Source organism: Mercenaria mercenaria, chromosome 5 (genome assembly GCF_021730395.1).
Source record: "Mercenaria mercenaria strain notata chromosome 5, MADL_Memer_1, whole genome shotgun sequence".
NCBI classification, from domain to species: Eukaryota; Metazoa; Mollusca; class Bivalvia; order Venerida; family Veneridae; genus Mercenaria; species Mercenaria mercenaria.
Genome location: NC_069365.1, coordinates 59440238 through 59453644, shown reverse-complemented (window position 1 = coordinate 59453644; position 13407 = coordinate 59440238). Strand labels below are relative to the sequence as shown.

The 13407-nt window shown below is 34.6% G+C and overlaps 1 protein-coding gene across 1 annotated transcript in view; it reads left to right on the top strand.

Annotated features, from left to right (window-relative positions):
* LOC123557358 (golgin subfamily A member 4-like) overlaps window positions 1-13407 on the top strand; it is a 58390-nt gene that overhangs the window by 8854 nt on the left and 36129 nt on the right. The gene's annotated exons all lie outside the window — the stretch shown is intronic.

Sequence of the window (13407 nt, the reverse complement as noted above, 5' to 3'; positions counted from 1 at the left end):
GTCTCTCTTGAGATGTCCCATGCTTGTAATGGCGGTGAAAAACTGCTGTCAGTGGCTTCGTCATTTCCGTGGACATAACGTTGATGTCTCCGCATGTTGTCGATCCTAGAGAAAGACTGAAGGCAAACAGGACACTGATGCATTTGTGAAATCGATGTAAGTATCTTTTATCAAAAAGACACTGCTTTATTCTGTTTACCATTCTTACGCTTTCTTGGGGCAGAGGAGAAAGAAGAGGAGGAGGAGGAGGAGGAGGAGTGGAGGAGGAGGAAGTGGAGGAGGAGGAGTGGAGGAGGAGGACGAGAGGTGGAGGAGGAGGAGGATGAAGTGGAGGAGGAGGAGTGAAGTGGAGGAGGAGTGAAGGAGGAGTGGAGGAGGAGGAGTGGAGGAGGGGGAGTGGAGGAGGAGGAGGAGTGGAGGAGAGGAGTTGAGGAGGAGGAGGAGTGGAGGAGGAGGAGTGGAGAGGAGTGGAGGAGGAGGAGGAGGAGGAGGAGTGGAGGAGGAGGAGGAGGAGGAGTGGAAGAGGAGGAGGAGGAGGAGGAGTAGAGGAGGAGGAGGAGTGAAGTGGAGGAGGAGGAGGAGGAGGAGTGGAGGAGGGAGAGGATTGATTGGTTAACATTTCGACGTTTTCATTGGTCAAAACGACTTTATTGGAGATGTTTTATTGGTTCGTTTCGCTGCCTTCTGATTGGCTATTTTATGTTTAGAAACGACGGTTTTAATCTGTATTCTAAAAGTGTTGGTTCATTTTAGCGTGGGATATCGGGCGGGTTTACATCCGTTGAGTGGGTAATAGTTTGTCCTTTAATTTCATTTTATAAATAGGTATTCTCGTATAGTTTTAATGACTGGTCAGCAGTACGTAATTATATTATACATTTTCTTTCGAATGATTTTTATACTAGAGGTTCTTTATAACGCATGCGTATAGCTTTGTTTTCGTGTTATCTCCGGGCCTAACTAAACTAAAAGGAACCAGTGTGTGAGCCATCTGGTCTAGTCGCGTAATGGCTGTCAAGTATTTGAATACTAATTTTTCACTTAACAGAGGTCTAAATTGAGGCTAGTTTTTGTTTAAATTTCACTGTGGATGTATTGTTGACATTTTGGTAGGAAACATGGGAGAGCAGGTTATATTCGGTGAAGTCAAGCTCAATTTTAGTATGAGTAGTACTTCCGGGTCACAGAAGTGTGATTTTGATGTCAGTTTACAGTAATGTGACCAGAGAAATCTCTCTTAGAAGATACATGACCCTTACTTTTCTCTTCATTTTATATCAGTTTTATCATAACTCTTTAAAATGATTTGTTCTCTGAAATGGGTCTAGCTATGTTTGGTAGCTCTTTGAAAAACGTCAGTTTTATATAGAATATATAGGGAAAACTATCTAGGCTATTGTGACCTGTAGGGCTGACCCTCGATGTGCGCGAACACGCCCTAGATAAGTATACAAGACATTCCTAAGCATTTTCATAAATACGTCATTAGAATTCAAAATGGCCGCCGCACACGCGCACTTATTATGAATTCTTATATGCAAATGAGTTACTAATTATAGTAACTAGGTCATCCAAGATGGCGCCCGATTGTTTGCCCCCAAAGTGGCCCCTATATTACTTATTTGTCTCCCAGAACAAACACTGAAACAAAGTAATAATTATCTTAGATAATATGTATTATTCATAGATAAAATCTATCTCTATGCATTCACATCAAAAAGGCATGTGCAATCAAACATTTACATTTATACAAAACATTGAAATTCCAAATGTACACTTGATGTCCTAACAATATTACAAGAAGAACTAATTTTAGAACAAAGTCATAAAAACTATTACACTTATAAATAAGCTCTGTAACTTACAAAGTAAAAGTACTAACCTGAAACAAATTAATAATTATCTTAGATAATATTTATTATTCACAGATAAAACCTATCTGTATGCATTTACATCAAGAAGGCAAGTGCAATGAAGCATTTACACTTGCTCTCGGTTATTGCAATACAAAGACATAGATTAAGGTATTTCCGCAAACTGAAATTAGAAATTCATGTGAAAAATCAGAACCCTCGAAACAGTTTTCGAAATGCAAGGACACAAAAAATGTATGATAAAAGTTGCGAGCATGAAAGCTACGCTGAGCCCTATCTCCACGGTGCTTTGGAAGAAAATGAGTGAACATTTTTAGTGCAAAATTTTGGTATCGTATGCAACCTAAATTGCTATAAAATATTTATTTTCAAATCAAAGAAATGCCAAAATAGTGCACAAGAGCGTTACTTTTTCAAGAAAATGTCGTTAAACAGTCTAATGCGCAAAACCGTGCACAATTTTTCTAAAATATTTCGCCGCCATGTTTATTTCAAGGAATAAAATATATGATTGTTCTTTTACCTGAAATTTCCTTACTGAAATATGTATGTCTCCTTATTCATGGTTAGAGATATCCATTTAGTATAGTTTTTCACTGTCCGGTCTCCTTAATCTGTCACCGATCCTTCACATTTAAAGAATAAACGCAATGTGTAATGATAGTTTTTCGCTTTACACACCTCCCTTGGACAAGAAAGCCGTTTCACTTAAAGTTTGTAAGCATCCGCTGACAAAATATTACTGAAAGATCGAAACTTTTTCTTAAATAAAGTTGAATTTCAATCATTTTCAAAAACTGGAAATATTGCACATTGTGTTGAATTTATAAATAAAACAAAAATCCCCAAAATAAACCATTTTGGATCTTTTCCGGGAACTATACGTTTCAGCCGAACAACGCATTTCAAGATGACACAAAACCGATTTCTCTTCGTAAACAATGTCGAAGTTCACCTGAGGAACATTGCTGAAAAAGCAAAAGTGCTTACTTGTTTCAGTTTTACGTCCTGTAGAAAACAATCAACTTTCAACTTTAAATGCATAGATGTTCTATAATTATTCCAATATAAAAAACCGTCCGATCTTTTCCGTGAGAAATAAAAGGAAGCAAATTTAAGGTAACTTGACATGAACAACCAAGATGGCGTCACAAAATTAGGGTTGGTCACATTATTTATCCCTATAGACAATCTGCTGCTATAGAGGTCTAAAGTTGCATTTTAATCATTTAACACACACATAAACAATTGTAAAAATGCATTTAATTTATAAAATTATAAAATCAAATGTTCTGAAACTCAACATGAAAATTAGTCAATTTTTGTGCGTATTTTGCAGAAAAGTTATGCATCCAAACTGAAAAAATTTTATATCCTCATATCTTTGAATGTGTCCTTCAGGTGCTCCACCTATGAACAAAAGAATTTATCCACTGAGTTTTATGCTATTTGCTCTGGAATTTCAACAGTAAATTATAAATTTCAATATTTTGTTGCAAATAAATTCAGTAACAAGGGGCTATGCAATTCCAAAAATATGTTTATTGTAAAACTCACCCAGTCCTATGAATGGAAAATTAACCTAAACATAGCTGATTTTGGGTATATTACATTATATTTTATTACCCTTTCATGTTCAAATGAACAAAAAAACCTTATCTAAACTGTCTCTGTACTTTTTGGAGGCAGGCAACAGAAAATCAAGAAAATGTACTTTATCAATTACATTAAACATACATTAATTTAGTATGGCCTAAGATCCACACTTTCCATGAGATTTCCATGCAAGTCAGTAAAGTTTTGACATTGAGGGTTATTCAAACAGTAGCAAACACATTTCAACTAGGACAAAGGTTGAAAAAATTGTAAACGTTTTATAAAATTTAAATACAAACAATGTAGAATTACTAAGAAATGAACACATCACTCTAAACTCTTAATATGTGAGGATGTAAAGTCTCAGAAATAAAGACAAAGTAAACTTACATGTACTTTGAATTTTTTTAACGACCCTCATACTGCAAGCAGGTTTCAACTTTTTAGGGTGTAAAATATAGAAATTTATTATTTACTGATGAAATTCCAGAGCAAATAGCATAAAACTCAGCGGATAAGTTCTTTTGTTCGTAGGTGGAGCACCTGAAGGACACATTCTAAGATATAAGGATATAAAAACAATTCAGTTTGGATACATAACTTTTCTGCAAAATGCGCACAAAAATTGACTAGATTTCATGGTGAGTTTCAGAACATTTGATTATATATTTTTATAAGTTAAAAGCATTTTCACAAGTGTTTATGTGTGTGTTAAATGATTAAAATGCATCTTTAGACCCCTGTAGCAGCATATCGTCTATAAGAGTAAATAATGTGACCAACCCTAATTTCGTGACGCCATCTTGGTTTTCTCTGTCAAGTTACCTTAACTACAAATGTATTTGTTTACACTTCATCCATGTGAAATTAAAGGCATGTACTATCACGAGACTCCCGTGCATTTTGAACCTCGTGGTGAATAAACTGAATTTTACTTTAAAGTATGGTGTCTCAGTTGAGCCAGTTATTTGTTCATTTCAGAGAACATACATTAAACAAGTGTTTATGAGATTATGCATGTGTACTAATATTTACTAGTCTACTTTATATTAAGGTTGAGAATTAGGCCTTGAGAAACAAAAATCAAACAGCACCAAATCATAGAAAGAAAGCGTTGTTTGACATGAAAATTGAACAGCATGTAAAACATGTATATTACTTTACGAAACAAGTGTCAGTATACTGATACAAACATTGAATTCCGGAAAAGGAGTGCCTAAAGGGGCCCCACTTCCGGACAGTCAAACGCCTTTAAAAACTCACCATTTTCAAAGAGCTGTTACACATGTTCGTTTTGATGCATTTGCAATGGCGTGCGAGTGGTGAAATTTCGCATAACAAGGTGGAACACAGTTTTCAGCAATTGTTTATCTTTATTTCTTTACAAATGGTATTCATTTTCAAAGGGAGACAATTTTTTCTGAATATTTTAAGTACAAATGGCATTCATTTTCGAAGGGAGACAACTTTTTCCGAATATTTTAAGTATTCGTCGAGAAAAAGTTGTTTTCCCTTTGAAAATGAATGCCATTTGTAAAGAAATAAAGATAAACGATTGCTGAAAACTGTGTTCCATCTTGTTATGTGAAATTTCGCCACTCTCAAGGCCTAATTCTCAACCTTAACGACGATAGAAAACAAGTGTGCACTCGGCAAATAGCAAGTCTATCATTTTCAGGTGTATACTGAACACTGATCCTAATGTTCGTAATTTTCAGATAAAGAACTCGTTATCCTTGGTTTCGTGGACAGTCTTAGTACTGGACCGCTGCTTCCGCTGTCAACACCGCAGATGTAAAGTCAATGTCCATTTCTATGCCGAAATTTCAATGCACATTTATTATCAGTTTAAATCTATGAAAGTGTGAAAAAATATCATTGTTTAACGAAGAACCAAGATGCAGAAAAGTTACTTTTGAGATATTGCTGATTTTAATCATCAGGTTTTCGCGTGAGAAGTTCAACTGATTGCATTTTGTAAAATGTTTCGTAGTTATCTACAACTGTATACAAATTGTATTACCTCCTAACATATTTGGCTGTACATTTTTTTCTGCGATTTATTCTCACTGTGTTTTCAAAAACATGCTGCATTATTCTCATATTGTTTAAAAAGTCGAGAGATCAAAACTGGTTAGTTTACGACGCATGAAACATCTAATAAGGAATCACTATACACATCGAACTTGTCCCGGGCCAGTATGCGGAAATGCTGTGGCCTAATGTTTCAAGACTGTCTAAAAATATTTGCATATATCGTGATAAAGCAAATTTTTCGATTGTTTTTATAATTTATAAATATACAATCACGTATGAGTGAGAAAGTAACGTTAAGTAATTTCGGTAGTTACCGCAGGAATTGCCGAAAATTCTATTTCCACCAAATTTTCCGTGAGATAAGCAGCGCGTAAGTACATAAATTCCACTATAGTAAATTAAACCTTTCTTATACTTGCACAATCCTTGAAAAGAATTTTGGATCGTTGCCAAATCTTGTTCACATTAAGTCTGAGACTTGTCTTACAATTTAAGGCAGTTTGGTACACCATACGTACAAAAATCATTGTCCGCACATTGCACTACTTTTATGTATGCTGAAAATAGCAATATGTACAGATTTATTGTCGTTTTAATACATGAGGTGGTCAGATTTGAAAACAGATTTTGTAGTAAGTTTAGTTCTATTCAGTAAGACAATTCTCCTATGCACTAATTGAAACTTTGAACTAACTTTTGCCATTCATGAATTTTTAATAAAGTATTTCGAAAGGATTTATAAATACAGTCCTACTAAAATGTCCAAGATTTCAATTTCTCCCAGAATTTCTGGTCAGAGGGTTAATGATTGGCCTGAAATTATAATAACATGGAATGCCAGAGAGTAACAAATAGCATCTTTAGATTGGCTTTTAATAGCCCTATCAAATTACCGGCACTCTTCTCCTTGGCCAGCTTATAATATTGAGATGAACATTAGGTCAGGTGGTTTTATTGCATGAGGAATCAAGAAAAAGATACAATTGTTGTATTTTGAATGAAATGTTGAAGGAAATTTCACACACTTGAAATTCCAGTAATACATATGAACCTATGGAAGTTAATAAAATTAATCTTTACAATTAGCAGTTCATATTGGAGTTATAGTTTAAAGGCCCAGTAATACTTTGAATGTAATAATTACAAACAGCATTTATTTTACCTAGAAAGTTATAAACTTTCTGACGAAATTGGCCTTTATTTGCTCAGAACATAATTTAGCGTTGCTTTTTAAAAGTTTAAATTATAAATCTGAAATATAGCATGTTGTATTTTATTTCAATGATATTGCAAAACAGAGAGAAATGTCTTCTGTTTGTATGAAACCCATGATTACAATAGGTAACAGTTAAAGCCCTGCTCCCGTGCTACCTTTTTATCTTGAATTGTCACTGAAAAAGCATGAAAATCCTAACTATGAACAGTGACTGCTGTCAAAATTAAGTCTATTTTATATAAAATTCTTTATTAAATACCTGTGGTTTTGCGTGCTAAAGTGTTGCACGTGGCCGTTACAGCTGTTGCCTATTGTAATCATGGGTTGCATACACACTAAAGAATTTGAATAGTAGTGGAGCAGGTCTTTTACTGTTTTCTATAAAGAGACAACTAAAATTTCACAGAAAAATATATGGTAACATGCTGTAGGTTAATCTTAAGTGTTACTTGACCTTTAGAAAAGAAAACAATCATGTCATGATTATGTGAAAAAGCACTGCCTCAACTGGGAATCGATCAAACATAACATTAAAAAAGAACTGTCTGATAATGGCACGGACCGTAGGACACAATTTTCAAGTCGACAGTAAATATATCTTCGGTATATCGCATGTTAACGAAAATGGATCGATCCCGATTTTTATCGCTTCACTCAAGATCTGTTCGCTATCAATTTAAAGGTACATTTAGAAATAAAGACAGAACTGCCCATAGTTGTACTATTGTGCAAGATGTGGTTCATACAAGTAATGTTGACACTAACTAGGATCAAGGAAAAAGCGTATTCTTTCAAACAATTCATGGTAAGACGCTCTTTGCACGTGCCAGAAATACACATTTTTTTAATTTGATAGTATGTACCTCATTCTGTACATCGCATGTTACAGTAACCAACAAACAAGAGCTGTCCATAAGACAGCGCGCTCCACTATTCGGGGATTTGACAGTAAAATGAATATATGTCTGAATAAGAGGCCTACTTCAAAAGGAAGATACACCAAGGAGCATAATTCCATCAAATACACAAATCTGAGTTATTAGGATTGTTACAACACATGCAGATGATGATGATAAAGATATGTTTTGAGTTTCAAGTCACTATCTTATATAATACCAAAGTTATATCCAGAAAACAAAGTTTGTAAAAAATTTAAGTGTAAAAGGGGCATAATTCAGTCAAAAATACAAATCAGAGTTATGGGGATTGTTACCACACGTGCAGATGGTGATGATAAAGATACATTTTAAGTTTCAAGTCTATATCTTATATTGCATTTAAATTATATCCAGAAAGCGAAGATTGCAAAAAAGTTTAAGTACAAAAGGGGTATAATTCTGTCAAAATCACATTTACAGTTATGGGGTATGTAGCCACACATGCAGATGATTATAAACAAATATTTTTATTTTCAATCTGTACATTACATTTTAAAGTACCAAAGATATGTCTATAAACGAAGTTAACAAGAAAATAATTCAAAGTATAACTTCTTGGTAACCTTGACCTTGGGTATGATGGGCCCAACCCCTGCACATACTTTGTTTGTGTGCTGGACAATGTGTATGTGAACTTACAGTATGATATAAGCAAAAGTAACAAAGATATGACAGAAAAACAAAGGTTGCCGAAAACCTTTAACCTTAAAATAACCCAAGTATAAGACCTGGGTGACCTTGACCTTGGGTATTTATAATGGGCTCAGCCCCTACACATACTTTGTTTGTATACTGGACAATGTTTATGTGAAGTTACAGTAAGATATAATCAATAGTAACAAAGTTATGACAGAAAAACAAAGGTTGCCAAAAAACTTTAACCTTAAAAATAAGTATAACAGCCTGGTGAACTTGACCTTGGGTATAATGGGCTCAGCCCCTACACATATATTATTTGTATACTGGACAATGTTTATGTGAAGTTACAGTAAGATATAAGCAATAGTAACAAAGATATGACAGAAAAAACAAAGGTTGCCGAAAAACTTTAACCAAGAAGGGTCATGCCGACGCCGGAGCGAGTAGTATAGCTCCCCCCTATTCTCTGAATAGTGGACCTAAAAAGCATGTTGTAAGTGGAGAAGAAACATTTATAGACAAATATCGTGGTACTGTAAGTACTTTAGTAGTTACAGAGATATGTACTTTGATGCAAAATTTTAACCAGAATTTTCTAAGTACAAAAAGGGCATAATTCTGCTAAAAGTCAGAGTTACGGGACATAGCCAGTGACGTAACATTATGACACTGAAGACATGTGTGAAGTTTAAATTGAATATCTTTAGTAGTTACACAGTTTTTTACTTACACGCAAAAATTAAACTGAATTTTTCTTTAAGTACAAAATACTTCTGCTAAAATGCATGGGAGCATAAATGTCACTATCTTCTCAATATCCCCTATTTTTATACAACCAAAATACTTTTAAAATTATCGCATAATTTCATAACTTTCCCACAGGAATGGTTAAATGCCTTATGTGTGTATTCATTCTGTAAAAAAGTCCCTTAATTGATCTACCTCTAATGCTTTTCAATTTATTGCAAGAGCTGTTTTATTAAGTTTTCTCATGACAAGGTACAAAAATTGCAAAAATTATATGATGTGCCTCCTATCAGTATAGCAAGTTACAATAACCTACCATGTACGTCTTATTAAGTCATTTCAGACTACAGTTTCTTACATTTGCATAACTAGGTAAAAACAAAATGCATGCATTTTCACCTGATGTTTTTCATAACATATAGAAAGTTTCATCAAAATTGCATTTTTTTTTTGTACACTTATTGAAACAATTAGAAGGACATTCTTGTAGACGGAATTAAGTCACCTAAAAGAAGTTTTAATCACTAAATAAGAATTAGCGAATAAATTGAATTCAATATTATGTATCGTTTCCTGTAGCAGCATAAGTACCGATTCGTATTAAAGCATGGACAGACAAACTGATAGAAGTAGTAAAACTATAAACCCTCTAGTGAAACAGGTAGGGACTAATACTAATTTTCTTAGTTTTATTGTGTATAATAATAATAATAAAAAAACTTTCTCGAAAATAACTGTACTGTACTTCTAATTGTTTTTCCAGATAAATTTTGTTTCAAGAACAAAACTGATAAAAACAAAAAATATATTATTACTCACCTGTAAAAAAATATGATTAAATTTATTTTATAGCTCTTTGGAAATGATGAAAAAAAAAACATTCCCTGCTTTGTAGACAACAATATAAGACTTCTATAAATTTCTGCTGATTAGTAAAAAGGCATAAAACTTGTGGTCGGTAATTCATGTAAGATAAGGTCAAATAGCAGGTAATTGATGTGAGGATGTCGGCCAGCACAGCAGGCCATGGAGATTTATGGGATGTTAACAGTTACAGATTATTTGCCTAGCTGAATAGCCCCTGCTAGATTTTAGTAACCTTCTCGGACATTTTGGTAGGACTGAATATAACCAAAAATTTGGAAAAATACAGGTAAAATATCTTCTGTGTTTATTTCCAAATTTTAGTTTTACTTTTTACACAGCTACTTTTAGTTCAGGTCTTGCAAACTGAGCTTTTTTGTATTCTGGAACAGCTGCATTTGAAAGCTTTTGTTCAATATATTTTCACACTTCAAATGAAGGTCACTCTAAATTCGAGATGGTGGAAGTACCTTAAAGGTTAGTACAATTCAGGTCGGGGACTGGGGTATACAAGGATAACGGTAACTAATTATATGTCAAGTATAGGGTTATAGGATGGAAAAGATGTACGGATTTATAATTATGCATATTTGGGTGTAAATGTTACACTGAATCTTAATGGGGTGTACTCAATTTAATTAATACAAACGCTTTTAGTATGGTTTATATTTTACTAGATAACATGTAAAACAAATAATTTCAGAACAACACCGCCATGCCTTATGACATTTGAATGACTCCCTGTCATGAACCACTTGATGGATCTTCATCAGATTTGACTTGTAGCTCAATTATAAAGTCCTTCAACAACATTGTTCAGTTTGGGGAACTTTAAGGAGCTGCTAGAATTAAAACTTGAAATACCTTAAAATGACCGCTCATACACCGCTTCATAGATCTTCATCAAGTATGGTCTAGAGGATCATTATAAGGTCTTTTCTCAATCTGTTCTCAATGGGGTGGGGGAAGCACTTGACACCTTTTAGGGGCCACTAGAAATAAAAATAGACATACTTTTGAAAAACATCTTCTCGTGAATCGCTTGATCGGTCTTCATTAAACTTGGTCTGTAGCATCATTAGAAGACCCTCTCCCAATTTTATTCAAATGGGGCCAGCTGGCCCTTTTTAGGGGAAGCTAGCACTAAAAGTAAAAATAAAAATACATTTAAACGACTACTTCTCATGCACTACTGAATGGATTTTCATCAAACTTGGTCTCGTGTGGAGCTCTTGGCCTCTTTTTTGAGTTACTAGCGTTAAAACTAAAAACGCCTTTAAATGACTTTTTAATCGTGAACCGCAAGATGGATCATCATCAATCTTGATTTGTAGCATCGTTATAAGGTCCTTTAACAAATGTGTTCAGTTGAAGACACTTGGCTCCTTTTAGGGACTGCTAGAGCAAGAAGTAGAAATATATTCATCTCACTTCTTTTCACTAACTCCTTGATGGGTCTTCATCAAACCTTGTCTGGAATATCCTTATAAGGTCATTAACATATTGTTCAGTTGCGGGCACTTGGTCCCTTCTAGGGGCCAATAGAGTTTAAAATTGAAACTCCTTAAACGTATTTTTTCTCCTGAACCGCTTGATGGATCTTCATCACACTTGGTCTGTAGGATGATTATAAACTCAAATGTCAAGTTTGTTCAAATGGGGGCACTTAGGCCCTTTCAGGGGATAGAAATACCTTTAAATGATTTATTTTGATGTGTATGCGTTTTTGGTGCGTGACAGTAAAATCTAGAAAGATTTTTTAATAACTTTTGTTTTAATGAACAGCTTAAAGGATTTTCACCAAACCTAGTTGGAAGCAACGTCAGATGTTTAAGTGAGCGAGTTAGGTGCATTTTGGCCTCTTGTTGACAAGTGTTGCAACCTTTCTGTGTAAGGAGGTTACGGGGAAATTTTGAAATTTGTGCATATCAAATCCTGAGTTCAGTACTGAAAATATAACGGTCGGTTACACTAGGGTTAAGTTATATTCCCTATGTCGAATTTTTCTTGAAAAAAAAACAAATTGAGTAGGAATTTTCATTATAGTGCCAGACCTTTTTAGGAAGTGGTACCATTGATGATTGTTTGAAAAGTCAAATGCAGAATTCTAGTAAGCTTTTAAGATAAGATTGTATGTATATTCTTTTCTACAAGAAGGAAATCTATTTACACTCAAAAAGGTGATGTCCCGATCCTTCGTTTAAGAACCAGACTGTCTATTCGAAAAGAGCTAGACTAGGTGAGCCGGACACGTCTGTATCTGAAAAGTTCTCTCTGTCTGTTCTGGGGGCTTTATCGCACTCTGTCCCTCTGGTCAGATCGCTCTGTGTCTGTACTAATAGAGGACGATTTCGCGCCCTGTGTGGCTGCAGTATATGTAAAGCGCCTTTGAACGTGTTATCATGAAAAGGGCTGGTATAATGATAATAATAATACATTGCAAAAATGCAGCCAAAACTGCACCTTACAGCTCAAATACTTTTAGTCTATCTTGCACTCGTTAGCGATGTTTTAATGTTAATGGAAGTGCTGTTCATCCTTAATAATAAGGAGTGTTGTATAATGACACACACATTAATATAAAATGTTAAAACTAAAAACAATTCAAAATAAAAGAACATAGCCTTCCTTCTGATCTTGGGCCAGAATTTATTTTCAGTGATTTGGGAGTCAGAGTTTCCGATTATCCCCCACCCCTTGAATATCAGATGGTCGGCCTCTAATATTTCCCTGTCAAATTCATTGTTTTGGGGTTGTTTTTTTTTCCATTGTCCCTTCCTCCCCGACACTAAGCAACATCTTTATTATTGCCATTTATGATTGATTAGAACACTGTTTTTACTTGATATCTTTTAACTTAGTAGTAACATTAATATGTCGAGCCAAACAGTTGTTAATTGAATGTATATATTGAATGTGATAGTTTGGGGAGTAAGAATGTTTTACATATTCATGGCGGCGTTTTCATACTTTATCGCTCATTCTTTATTTTATATGTTGTTTTATATTTACATGTATACTAGATCCAAATGGCTTATTTGTAAACACGAACAAACACTACATATCGTTTATGTAAACTTAAAATTAACAAGTTTATGTGTATTAACAGTACTATGTATTAGGTTAAAAATAATAACCCTTTATACATGTGAGCCCGCCCGCTTAGCTCAGTAGGGAGAGCGTTGGTCTACGGATCACGGGGTCGCGAGTTCGATCCTCGGGCGGGGCGTATGTTCTCCGTGACGATTTGATAAAAGACATTGTGTCTGAAATCATTCGTCCTCCACCTCTGATAATTCATGTGGGGAAGTTGGCAGTTACTTGCGGAGAACAGGTTTGTACTGGTACAGAATCCAGGAACACTGGTTAGGTTAACTGCCCGCCGTTACATGACTGAAATACTGTTGAAAAACGGCGTTAAACCCAAAACAAACAAAACAAAACTTTATACATGTATAGCGGAACACAGTATAAGTGTGTACTACCACTGAAAAAC